The sequence below is a fragment of the Pelobates fuscus genome, chromosome 9 (genome assembly GCF_036172605.1).
Source record: "Pelobates fuscus isolate aPelFus1 chromosome 9, aPelFus1.pri, whole genome shotgun sequence".
Taxonomy (NCBI): domain Eukaryota; kingdom Metazoa; phylum Chordata; class Amphibia; order Anura; family Pelobatidae; genus Pelobates; species Pelobates fuscus.
Genome location: NC_086325.1, coordinates 54,582,564 through 54,595,158, shown reverse-complemented (window position 1 = coordinate 54,595,158; position 12,595 = coordinate 54,582,564). Strand labels below are relative to the sequence as shown.

Here is a 12,595-nt window from a genome sequence, read left to right as displayed (position 1 = left end):
AGTATTGGATCATATATTGCATAAGCCTGCCACCGCAGGTCTTTCTCTAGCAACCTAATGCCTGCTCTTATGAGATTAATATATATAACTATATATATATATCTAGATACCTAATTATTTATATTATTATTATTATTATTTATAAAATATTTTACCAGGAAAGATACATTGAGATTTCACTCGTTTTCAACCTAATGCCTGTTCTTATGAGATATATATATATATATATATATATATATATATATATATATATATATATATATATATATATATATATATATATATATATATATATATGTATATATTAAAAGCAAGAAAGAACACTATTGGGAGAGGGAGGAAAAAAACGCTATGGGACGGGGAGGGGGGGAGGAAAAAACTCTAGGGGACAGGGGAAGGGGGCTAGGAAAAAATGCTATGGGACATGGGGGGGAGCAAAGACCGCTTTGGGACAGGGGAGGGGAGGAGGAAAGAACGCTATGGGACATGGGAGGGGGAGGAAAGAACACTATGGGACAGTGGAGGGGGTGGCAGGAAAGAACACTATGGGATGGGGGGGTGGAAGGAACAAACACTATGGGACAAGGGAAGGGGCGGACTGAGAACCATCAGGGCCCCCGGGCAAAATAAATCAAGGGCCCCCTTACAGGCCCCACCCGTACTCCGCAGCAAGCGCCACCCATGTCCCGCCTCCATGCACCGCCTCCAGCCACACCCTACACAATCTTTAGACACAAGGAACAAAAGAGCAATAATCCCTTCGAGGCCCCAGTAGAGACTACAATTGAGGGCTAATGGCCATGGAGGGGGGTCTTTCTAGCAGAGGCTATCTCAGTGTCCATTAGAGAGTGTGTTAGAAAGAATTTCCTCCAGGTCCCATTAGAGACTACAATGGAGTCTAATGGGGCCTGGAGGGGGGTCTCTCCAACACTCTGGTTTCTATTCACAATATAGCAACACAACATAGCTCGGTGATACCTAGGCCAAGTTGGCTCCTCTTACCTTAATTACTGTTGCTGGGTGGCAGTCTGTGGTCTTGCTGGAAGGCTGTGGGCTTACTGGCTGCAGCTGGCAGGCTGTGGGCTTGCTGGCAGGCTGTGGGCTTGCTGGCTACTGCCGGCAGGCTGTGGGCTTGCTGGCTGCGGCTGGCAGGCTGTTGGCTTGCTGGCTGTGGCGTGCTGTCTGTGGCTTGCTGGCTGGCAGGCTGTGGCTTGCTGGCTGTGGTTGGCAGGCTGTGGGCTTGCTGGCTGTAAGCCTAACTGGTAGCCTGTGGGCTGGCTGGCTGGCTAGTGGCCAGCCTGTGGGCTGGCTGGCCGGCCTGTGGGCTGGCTGGCTGGCTGGCCGGCCTGTGGGCTGGCTGGCTTGCTGGCTACTGGGGCACTTGTAGATTATTTAAAGAAATAATCCATGCACAATAACCACTACTGCTCTGTGTAGTCGTTATGGTGCCAGGAGGGCCGGGCCCCCCTTTCAGAGTAAGTAGTCAAACCGTTTAAGAACAGTTTGACAACTTACCTGGGGCCTGCTGGGATATGAGGCTGTAGTAGGGTATAGGAGCAGTGGTTGCCCTGTGTAAGGGGTGCAGTGTGTGTGAAAGGTTCAGTGTGTGTGAGGGGGTGTAGTGTGTGAATGTGTAGGGTGTGTGGGGCAATGTGTGTATGAGGGGGCTGTGTATGTGTGTGGCAATGTTAGTATGGGGGGCTGTGTGTGTATGGGTGGGCAGTGTACGTGTGTGTGTGTGAGGCAATGTGTGTAAATGTGTATGGTGTGTGTGGGTGTATGGGGGCAGTGTGTGAATGTGTATGGTGTGTGGGGGCAGTGTGTTTATGGGGCTAGAGTTCACTCTCACCACTGCGACCACCAGAAATCCCTGGTGGTCACAGTGTTGAGAGTGAACTCTAGCCCGTAGCTCCAGGGCTAGAGTTTACTCTCGCAAGAGCCGTAACATTGCCGTGGTAACCGCGGCAACGATCTGTGCTCGGGCAAGAAGGACCCAGAGGAGCTGAAGGCTAAGCTCCCGGGTCCTCTCTTCCTCCCTCCCCTGCCCGCACGGTGCCTGCGGACAGGGGAGGGGGCAATTGCCCTCCTCTTACTCCCCCCTCCCCCTCTTCATACCCCCCTTCTTACTCCCCCCTCTTCTTACTCCCCCCTCACTCTCTTCTTACCCCCCTTCTTACTCTCCCCTCTTCTTACTCCCCCCTCCCCCTCTTCTTACAACCCCTTCTTACTCTTCCCCTCCCCCTCTTCTTACTCCCACCTCTTCTTACTCCCCCCTCTTCTTACTCCCCTCCCCCCTCTTCTTACCCCCTACCCCCTCTTCTTACTCCCTCCCCCTTCCCCCTCTTCTTTAGCCCCCTCCCCCTCTTCTTACTCTCCCCTCCCCCTCTTCTTACTCCCCCTTCCTCTTTTTACTCCCCCCTCCCTTCTTACTCCCCTCTCCCCCTCTTCTTACCCCCTCCTCTCTTCTTACTCCCTCCTCTCTTACCCCCTCCCTCTCTCTTCTTACCCCCCTCCCTCTCTCTTCTTACCCCCCCTCCCTCTCTCTTCTTACCCCCTCTCTTCTTACCCCCCTGCCTCTCTCTTCTTACCCCCCTCCCTCTCTCTTATTACCCCCCTTCCTCTCTCTTCTTACCCCCCTCCCTCTCTCTTCTTACCCCCCCTCCCTTTCTCTTCTTACCCCCTCCCTTTCTCTTCTTACCCCCCTCCCTCTTTCTTCTTACCCCCCTCCCTCTTTCTTCTTACCCCCTCTTTGTTCTTACCCCATCCCTCTTTGTTCTTACCCCCATCCCTCTTTGTTCTTACCCCCTCCCTCCCTCTCTCTTTGTTCTTACCCCCCTCCCTCGTTGTTCTTACCACCCCCCTCCCTCCCTCTTTGTTCTTACCCCCCACCTCCCTCCCTCTTTGTTCTTACCACCCCCCTCCCCCCTCCCTCTTTGTTCTTACCACCCCCCCTCTCTCCCTCTTTGTTCTTACCAACCACCCCTCCCTCCCTCTTTGTTCTTACCCCTCCCCTGTAGCGTGGCCAAGCTGCTCTCCGGTCCGCGGTGCCCGGCCGGAGTGATAGGAAGGATCACACTGAGTGTGCACCTTCCTGTCAGTCCGGCCGGGTACAGGAAACAGAAACTCCTGTTCCACGCGGAACAGGAGTTTCTGTTTCCAGTACCCGGTCGGACTGACAGGAAGGTGCACAGTGTGCACCTTCCTATCACTCCGGCCGGGCACCGCGGACCGGAGAGCAGCTCGGCAACGCTACAGGGGAGGGGAGGTGAGAAGCTGCAGCCGCCTGAGGCTCTTAAGAGAGCGCTTAGGCGGCTGCAGCATTTAAAGGGGCGGCCGGGCCCCCTGATGGCGGGCCCCCCTCCCGGCCGGGCCCTCGGACCATGTCCGAAGTGCCCGACCGGTCAGTCCGCCCCTGGACAAGGGGAGGTGAGAACACTATGGTTTGGGGGAAAGAACACTATGGGGAGGGGAGGAGAACACTATGGGACAGGGGAGGGGGGAAAGAACACTAAGGGGGAAGACAGAGGAACAATAAGGGAGGGCACTAAGGTACAGGGATGGGAAAAGGAACACTGGGGTGGGGCAGGGCGGGGCCACTAAAATATAAGGAAAAGGAACATTAAGGGGAATGGGAGGGGGGAGTTCCTACCGCACATATTTACACACAAATACACTGCATCCACTACACAAACACACTGCATTCACTACAAAAACACATTGCATCCACCACACAAACACACACACAGCATTTACTAATCATATACTCTCACTGTATCCACTACACACACATATACATATTCTTAAAAAAAAAAAAAAAAAACTGACTGGCATGTATATTTTGTGCATTTACCACTTAATAAAAAAAAGATTTTCCAAAAATGTTTTTAGACTATCAGCCTGAAGGTTCACAGATTATCGGTATCGGCTCTAAATAATCAATATCGGTCAATACCTACTTCCTCCTATAAAATGGATGGACTGAGCCTACTTTTGTCAGTATGAGACTCAGTGGGAAAATATCTACATCATTTTATTTTTAGGTGATTTTGTATAACCTCTTCTAGAGTTTAATTTAACTTTTATAAACAAGCAAAAGAGCTTTAAACAAATATAGCTGCTTCTAATGTGATTTGAATTGTGCTCTACTATCTACGTACAGCAATCTCATTGGCACATTACAAATGTGTTGAACTAGGCAATGTGATCTCATTGTAAGGTATATATGTTCTTTATTTATTTTGTTAATGGTTATATCAACCTGAAAGGGATACTCTATGCACCAAATCAACTTTAGCCTAATTAAGCTGTTTTGGTGTATTGATGACACTAGACATGTGCAATTCGTTTAATTCCGAATGTACATTCAGAAGAATTTAATGCAATTTGGACATACGGATGCTTTCGAATGTCCGAAGTTTGAATTGCCGAATTTCCGAATTGCCAAAGTGCCATATTGCAAAAGTTCTGAAGTGGGTTAGGGTTAGGGTTTAGGGTTAGGGATTAGGGGCTAGAGTTAGGGGTAGGGTTAGGGTGCAAATTGCTGAATTGGTGAAGCACCGAACCGAATGCCATTGGTCTGAATTTTTTTGTCCATGCACATCCCTAGATGACACCCTAGCATTCTCACTGCTCAATTTCTTATCATTTAGGAGTTAATCACTTTGTTCCTGCAGCCCCAGTCACACCTCCCTTGGATGATAATCACACAGCCTCCCTACACATTTTTCTAGAAAAGAGAGATCTGATGTTTAAACTTCCTTTGTTGCACATTTTGTTTAATTTAGAATTTCTTACTCTGTTTATAGCTATCTTAATTCGACAGGAACCTCCTGTGTGTGATTAAAGTTCAATTTACAGAGCAGGAGATAAAAACATCTAAAGCAAGTTAACATCTGATTGAAAATGACACCATATTTTCATGGAGGCTGTGTGAGTCACAGTCAGGGAGGTGTGGCTAGGGCTGCAAAAACTAAAAAACTAAAAACTAAAGTGATCTCACTCCTAAATGGCAGATAATTTATTAGTGAGATTGCAGGGGAATGGAAACTACTTCATTAAGATAATTGATTAGTGAGACTGCAAAGACATGAAAACTGCTTCATTAAGCTAAAGTTGTTTTGGTGCGTTTAATATCCCTTGCCAGCTCCAAGGGCCAGCAGATAGTTCAAAAGCTCTCCATGACTTGTCCAGCATAATCCTACTGATATGAGGATATATATGGATATATGTGGTCAGTCAAAAATTACAGAGTACTTCGGGGCATTTGGCGCCCTGGTAGTTTTATACATTGGCACCCAAACCCATAATTTAAAAATGCAACTAGATATTGCACAGTTTATTCTAGTAATTATGGGGCAAGGAGGTTATGGGTGTAGTCCCTCCAGGTTTTTGCCAAATATTTTCAAGTGTAATGAAAAAAATAATGATTTTATTGGCAATAACCCACCCCCCCCCCCCCCCAGTTGGGATGACATTCTATGGAGATTTCATACAAAATATGTGGATGCATTACAGCAGAATACTGCCCTCTCCTGTCTCTCCCTTCTTGGAGAAAGAATAGAACCTAGGGAGAAACTAAAGAGGCAAAAAGAGGAGATGTGGAATACACAAGGGGTTATTAAACTGGATTTTTGCCTAGAGCGATGAAAATACTTGCAACAGCCCTGTAAGCATCAGTAAACACAGGTCTCTGTGAATTCTCCTCGGCTTTCTATTTACAGTGCAACAAAAATGTACATTACTAATTTTTAGAGGAAATCTTAAATGCAACATGTATTTTATTAAGTATAACATTGAAAATGCTTCCTGGCCTCCAGATTTTCTGTGTTCTAAAAAGTAACATGTGGATTTTATTATTTTATATTATTATAAAATTAATATTTTTTTTTAAAAGACTAAAATAACAGTACCTTGAGTAAGCCTTGTTTAAAAGACGGGTTACAGAATAATAGAGCATATTATATTTATAAGTTATTAAGTTATTGAGCAAGAAGAACATGATGCTTCCACCCATATATACTTGTAATGGATAGTGAAGGTGTTTAAAGGATTACTTCAACCACCATGCCCACTTCTTCTTTCTAAAGCGGTTGTGGTGGTAGGAGTTTGTATGTGCAGTGCTTCTGCTTGAAATGTTGCACATGCTGCGATATTTGCACTTTTTGTGCTCGCTGTCTAAAATCAATTCTGTGCAAAAATGATGTCTGTTATCAGCACACTGGCGACAGCTATAATGGTCATCTTCCTTTTTCTTTCCCTCCCCCTTGCCTCCTTCCCTCCTTCCCCTTCCACCTCTTACCGGTCCATGGCATGCACATGTGCTCTGAGCTGGTGAACCAGTCCAATCCTATACTTCTCTATGAGAGAATTTTATTGGACCATGGATGATGGATGATGCAGCATGACAAGAGACAGGCTTGGAAAGGAAGCAAAGAGGACCTTGCCAGATGCTGAATTCAAGGAATATTTGTTTTAACTTAAAGGAACACTATAGAGTCATTCCTGACTCTTTAGTGTTAAAAACACTATGTATCCCCTTGGCCTCACCTAACCTCCTTAAATAAGTCGAAAACGTACCTTTATTTCAGCACCGCACTGTTCTGCAGGCGAGTGTTTACATAAAATGCCTGCAAGGACTGACTATACTCACCAGAATAGCTACATTAAGTTGTAGTTGTTCATGTGACTATAATGGTGTCTCTTGTTTTTTTTAATTTGATAATTAAGGGGTGATGGACAAGCTCAGTCGTGCCTAATAGGGCATAATAAAGGGAAATAAATTGTCACGAAAAGCATTAAAGTAGTCCTTAAAGCATATTTAACTTCCAGTTCTATCAGTCACTTACAGGGTTACCCAATCCAACCTATTTTGTCAGGCATACTTATGAATAAGTGCTGCCTTGCAATATGTAGAATTCATATGTAGAAGGGAGGTAATCAACTCTTTGGTTGAAGTGGAATTCAAGGAACGGTCTTGATTTCCCTGCTGTTCATCAACATGAAAAGTGATATGTGTCCAAAAAAATGGTGGCTTTGGCGTTTCATCAAGAAGTATCTGGGGTATGTCTTACATGAGAATTGTGGTTTGTTGGCAATCCAATTGCAAAGTTTATTTGGAAACAAAAACCTCCCTCTCTTAGTCGCATATTATTTTCATTATTTCGATATCCATTAAGAAATGGGCTGCGTTTTGTTGGATTGCTTCTCATACCACACCTTTCAAGTCTGTGGCAATACAGCAAATAGGATTTATCACAAAAGAGTAGCCTTTTTAATAACAAGTCATCAAACCCTTTATCTCGACCTTCACTCTTTGACCACAGTTAAGCCTGTCAGTGTTATTTGACTGTTGGTGTTACATGCTGTGTTACAGAGCAGATCACAAAGCTTAGTCCGCTAATACAGCTTGAGCTCAGTTTGAAGTGCTAGCAATGTCAATCCAGACCACAACAAGAGTGAGAAATATTCACATTCTCAGTGTAAACGTTTGGTTCTTCTGTGTAATTGGCAGTGTTAGGCCAGACTTCTTGAAGGTTGGGTCATGCTACATCATTAGCTACGTATTTTCCCAAAGAAAACAGACTGACGTCAAAAGGGCTGTTCACTAAACTAGTAATTGCCGGGCATTGACTGTGGAATTGTGAACAAAATATATCAAGCGGAGTTCAGGAAATAGTTGTGTTTAGCGTTCAGATATTTTGAACTAAAATTTGCAATTTTCTGGTTCATTCCCTATAAAAAAAATTCCATTACATTATGTATGCTTAGATATGCATTACAAATGTATGCAAAAAAACAGATATTTAAAAAACAAAAACAAAAAAAAAAATCCCAATAAGTATAAACACAATTTATATTCCAAATTTTGCTGCTTATCCACAGGATTTGCAACCTTGGAGTTCTCACCAAACCAAGAAATTTTATTAATTATGAGACTTACTTTATTTTACTTTATTTAGAACTGCTGAACAGTTTTGTCCAACTTTGGATGGAATTCATTGGCTGAGAAGTGTCAACTTACACTGCCAATGAATGATGATCTCCTGTCACCATAATCTCTATGGTACTCTGTAGTGATTATGGTGCATAAGTGTCCGTTTCAGTGAATAGCACCTTTAGATGCATAACATCTGTGCATAGTATGTGTTTATGTGCGTTTTATGTGTTTGATAGGTTTACAAAACAAACTGTAAAAAAACTATATGAAATAAAAAAAATAATTAAATAAACTATATAAACCATATGAGCCAGCTGTAGACAGTGCAAGCATAAAATTGGTCTCGATATGTCTCAGAACCACTGACTCTGTACACATTGCTGCAGATGGGGCTGTATGCACAATTTTGCCTGAACAGATTGCAAGAGTATTAGACTTGCCTGGGGATCTCACACAGGTTTCAAGTAATGTGGGATTTCAATGCCCATGCAACCTTATTTTTATACAATACTTCTCCATTCACTAATCATTTAACGGAAACCCCGATTTGCAGCAGTATAACTTTGAAAGGAGCCTCATTGAGTAGACAAGGAATCTCTAATGACAAATGAAACCTTAAAGAGTTACATCAAACATCACAACCACCACATCCTGCTGTAGTGGTTATGGTTGCAGGAGGGCTCTGTCGATGTTCCTTAGGTAATGAGGCAAACCGTTTAGGTCCTGCCTGGCTCCGATGCTCCTGGGTGGTCTGGTGACACAGAATCTGGGAGCTGCTGCCATCACCATTCATTGGCTGAGAGAATTCACACTAGCCAGCCCAGACTTCCCCAATGACGCTGACCAAGCATCTAAGAGGTTAAACTCAATATGTGCAGTATTTCAAAGCGAAACAATCCAGACACCATGACTACTTCAAATGACTAAGTGATCATGGTGCTTTTAAAATCAACTTACCTATGAAAGGACACATAGTCAACTTACACATAGTCAACTTGCCTTCTTGTGAGGTTGATAATATACGTGCCAATGAGTTGTGAAATTATAACATCTATATCGTTGGAGATGATTAAACTATTTAATATTGTTCATTTGGTGTTTAAACTGTGAAGGATCCAGTGACCTCTCCAACCTATTCCACCACTCAACAATCTTGTGAATGACTGGTTTATTAATCAAGGAAGTGCACAATGACAATATACATCTTTACTTGAGCTGAATAACACAGAATGTGGATGTGGATCCCCAGTGCTCTGTCCCTTTTAATGTGTTTAAAATCTCTGTTTTACAATCTGTATAAATAATTTACCAATCATGTCAAATCCTGATCCTTAAAAAAAAAAAAAAAACTCTAAATCCTCTGTATTCAATGTAATGTAAACATATCATAAATGGCACAAGTAACATTTTATTAACTTGTTAACCCAAAGATACATTTTGAAAATCTTTATTTTCCTTCCATTGTCTGACCCATGACCAGACAGTGCCATTGAATCAACATCATGTATCTTGATAACAGGACTAAATTAATCCAATGAATTGAACTCCACACCCCTTCCCCCCACCTTCCTCACTGAAGTCTGTAGCCTCATGATCTTGATTCTTTGTGAAAAAAGAATTTTAGAAAACATATATGGATTCAAAGATGTCTGGACATTGTCATTGACTGCAATGGGAAGTCAGCCAATCACAATGTAGGATCAATAGTCATTTAAAACACCAGCTATAAACATATTTGAGTTGTAGAAAATGACTATTAAAACAATGTTCACCCGGTTTATAGAAGTTTTGTGATGCATAGATAAACACTTTGTGAATTCATTATGTTTGGAAGAAAGGCATAAAAAGAGCTGCAATTTAAAAACTAAAAATAACAATGCACTTACGCTCCTAATGATGAATTTATAGACATTTTTTGCTTTGGCATAACTTCTCGTTAATTTAAAGATCACACATTACTTATGTGTTTTAATTTTAGCGTTTTTACTGCTTTAATTTGAGTTCTCATTAAACCTTGGATTTAGCTCCGATGGAGATGCACAATTAATTAATAAGGATTTGAAAGCCAACAAAAATGAGCCACTTTTAACAATCATTTCTCTCCAGAATATTTTATTTGAAACATAAGGGAAAGTACTGCTAAATTCTAATGTATCTTTTAAAAGCATTTAAAATAAACAGAGTTTAAACACATGTAATTTACTATTGAATTTGCTTTCATGTACACTATGTGAACACATCTTGTCTGATGATGGTAGATGCCATTTATTTTTTCATTGTGTATATGAAGAGGAATAGTTTATGTAGAGGGAGGGGGCATTCTAGCACAGCTGTCATACAACTTGAATATCTGTGCAGGTGCAAATTCACAAGAGGATTATATGACAATCCCCCCCTTACCCCCCCCCCCTCCTATATGTTAACATAGAATAATGTTGGGTTAATCACATGCCTTTTGCTGGATAATGTCCAAAATGTCTACATTTGCAGATATGCGTTGGTTCACACATTTTAATACTAACATATTATTTTGTATATGCACGAAACAATGAGTGATGATGGCAGATCATTTGGTAAAAATAATTTTTCTTGTTCACCTACTACTTGCATTACATGTGACACCCATAATGGGTGGGCTTGCCTGGGTAAAGGGGCGGCATGCCCACTGACTGACACCCTGTCAATTAAAACGTCTTGAAGTCACTTAAAAGGATTATAATTTTCTTCTCTATTGGACAAACCTTCAGTCCGACCCTAAAGCAAACCATTATTTTCTTTGGCAATTTAACATGCTGGAAGGTATACAATAACTTTATTATTTCATGGGTAGACCTCCCAATATTTCAGATGAAACAAATAGACCATGCTTTGTTAGGTTGTAATTAAGTTTACCCTTTATAAAAAAAAATAAAACAAAGGGGAATATTTACACTATTTTAGAACATCAACATGTCGCTTGATTTTCTTTGCTGTGTGAAAGACTGTTAACCCCTTAAGGACACATGACATGTCTGACATGTCATAATTCCTTTTTATTCCAGAAGTTTGGTCCTTAAGGGGTTAAACACCAGAAATTCTTAGCTTCTATGAAAGAAGGAAGTTTTGATTTTAAGGAGGAACTGCCCATCCTGAAAAGGAACATTTGCACGACTTTATTCTGACCTGATTTTGGTAGGACAGCCCGATTGTGGGGTCCTGTACCACAATCCTGGGAAGGTTCCATGATGTCCTTAGCCAGCACAACACAAGTGCATCATTAGACTCACTTGTGCAGTGATGAAGACATGAGGACCATGCAGATAGTGTTACAGCAGAGCCCTCCTCTTGGTTTGCTGGTCGCGTAGCCAACCAAGCTGACATACCACTTCTGTGGGCACATGACCTTTTTGGGAGGGTGGGTGGAAGGCTGCAAGGTGACACATCCCCTCTATGGGTAATGCTCCAGCCCTGCCTTAATTCTAGGCACACCTGTACTCTTTTAAGGATGGACCTGCCTATTTTTGGCATCAAAGCACTGCAAATTGCATCACAAGTGTGCCAATTCCAATCCCGATTATATACCTCCCGAAGTTAAGAATTATATGTATGTAGGAAACATGCTCCAATTTTTTTTTTTTTTTTTTAATTTCCAATCTGGTTAACAGTGCACTTTGATGATGTCAGCTGTTCGTTGATAGTACAACATTGTTTCTAGCATTTTACTATAAATGTTTATCCAGTAAGCTCAATACCACATGCAAGACATGATTCTAACAAGTCGGGTATACATACTTTTTAATAAACATTAAAACAACCAATTAAAATCTACTTTCCTTAGATTTGTAGGTCATTAATGTGATTTTTACACATTGCATGTTCCCATTCTTATAGAATTAATTCCAATAACAATGTACTGGGCCAAAACCTATTATAATATTAAGCAAATTGGATTTATTTAAATTACACATTTATGGTATGAGAGAATATGTGTAGGTTAAGAGAATTAATCTATATTAGTAATAAAAGTGGAATCTGTATAGAACAGTGGAAATCTGGCATTTGTTCAACTATATTTCTCGCCATCTTATTCTGAAAACTGTATAATAATTTGGTTATAAGGACTATTTTACAATACGACTGTAGCTAACATGATGCAACGGTTTTGACAGATTAAAAAGATTAAAATGAAATTGAACTATAAGAGCAATAATGTGTAGCATACTGAATTTATTTTTGTTTTATTGAAGTTAAATTATCACAGGAGTTGTATGTAATTCATGTAATATTAAGTTTTCTTCAATCATTCTTTCATGAACACAAGCCTAAAAAGACCACAAAAAAAAGAATTCTGAAGAGTTTTAGTGTTTCAATGATCCTTTAAAATCTGTCTTCTCTGATCCGACGCAAAGACCAAAGCAGAGTAATTGTTCAATTAAATATTAATTTATTTAACCCTATGCTTCAAGTGGTGCTTAGTTCCTGAACTTTGTTTGTTTGTATTTATTACAAGCAGCGTTTCTGTGTATTAAAGTGCCCCCCTGTTTGGGTCACATATTAGACTATGACTTTTTTTTCTGATTCCAAAATTACCTAAAGTGAATCTAAACGAGGACAGCCATGTTGGTTTGATATTTGAACATTTTTTTCCTCCCCATTTGTTAGAAGACAATGCAGATCAAG

At 41.5% G+C, this 12,595-nt stretch overlaps 1 protein-coding gene across 1 annotated transcript in view; it reads left to right on the top strand.

The window, feature by feature from the left end:
* The window catches only part of AFF2 (ALF transcription elongation factor 2), a 468,515-nt gene that overhangs the window by 278,076 nt on the left and 177,844 nt on the right, over nucleotides 1-12,595 (top strand). The gene's annotated exons all lie outside the window — the stretch shown is intronic.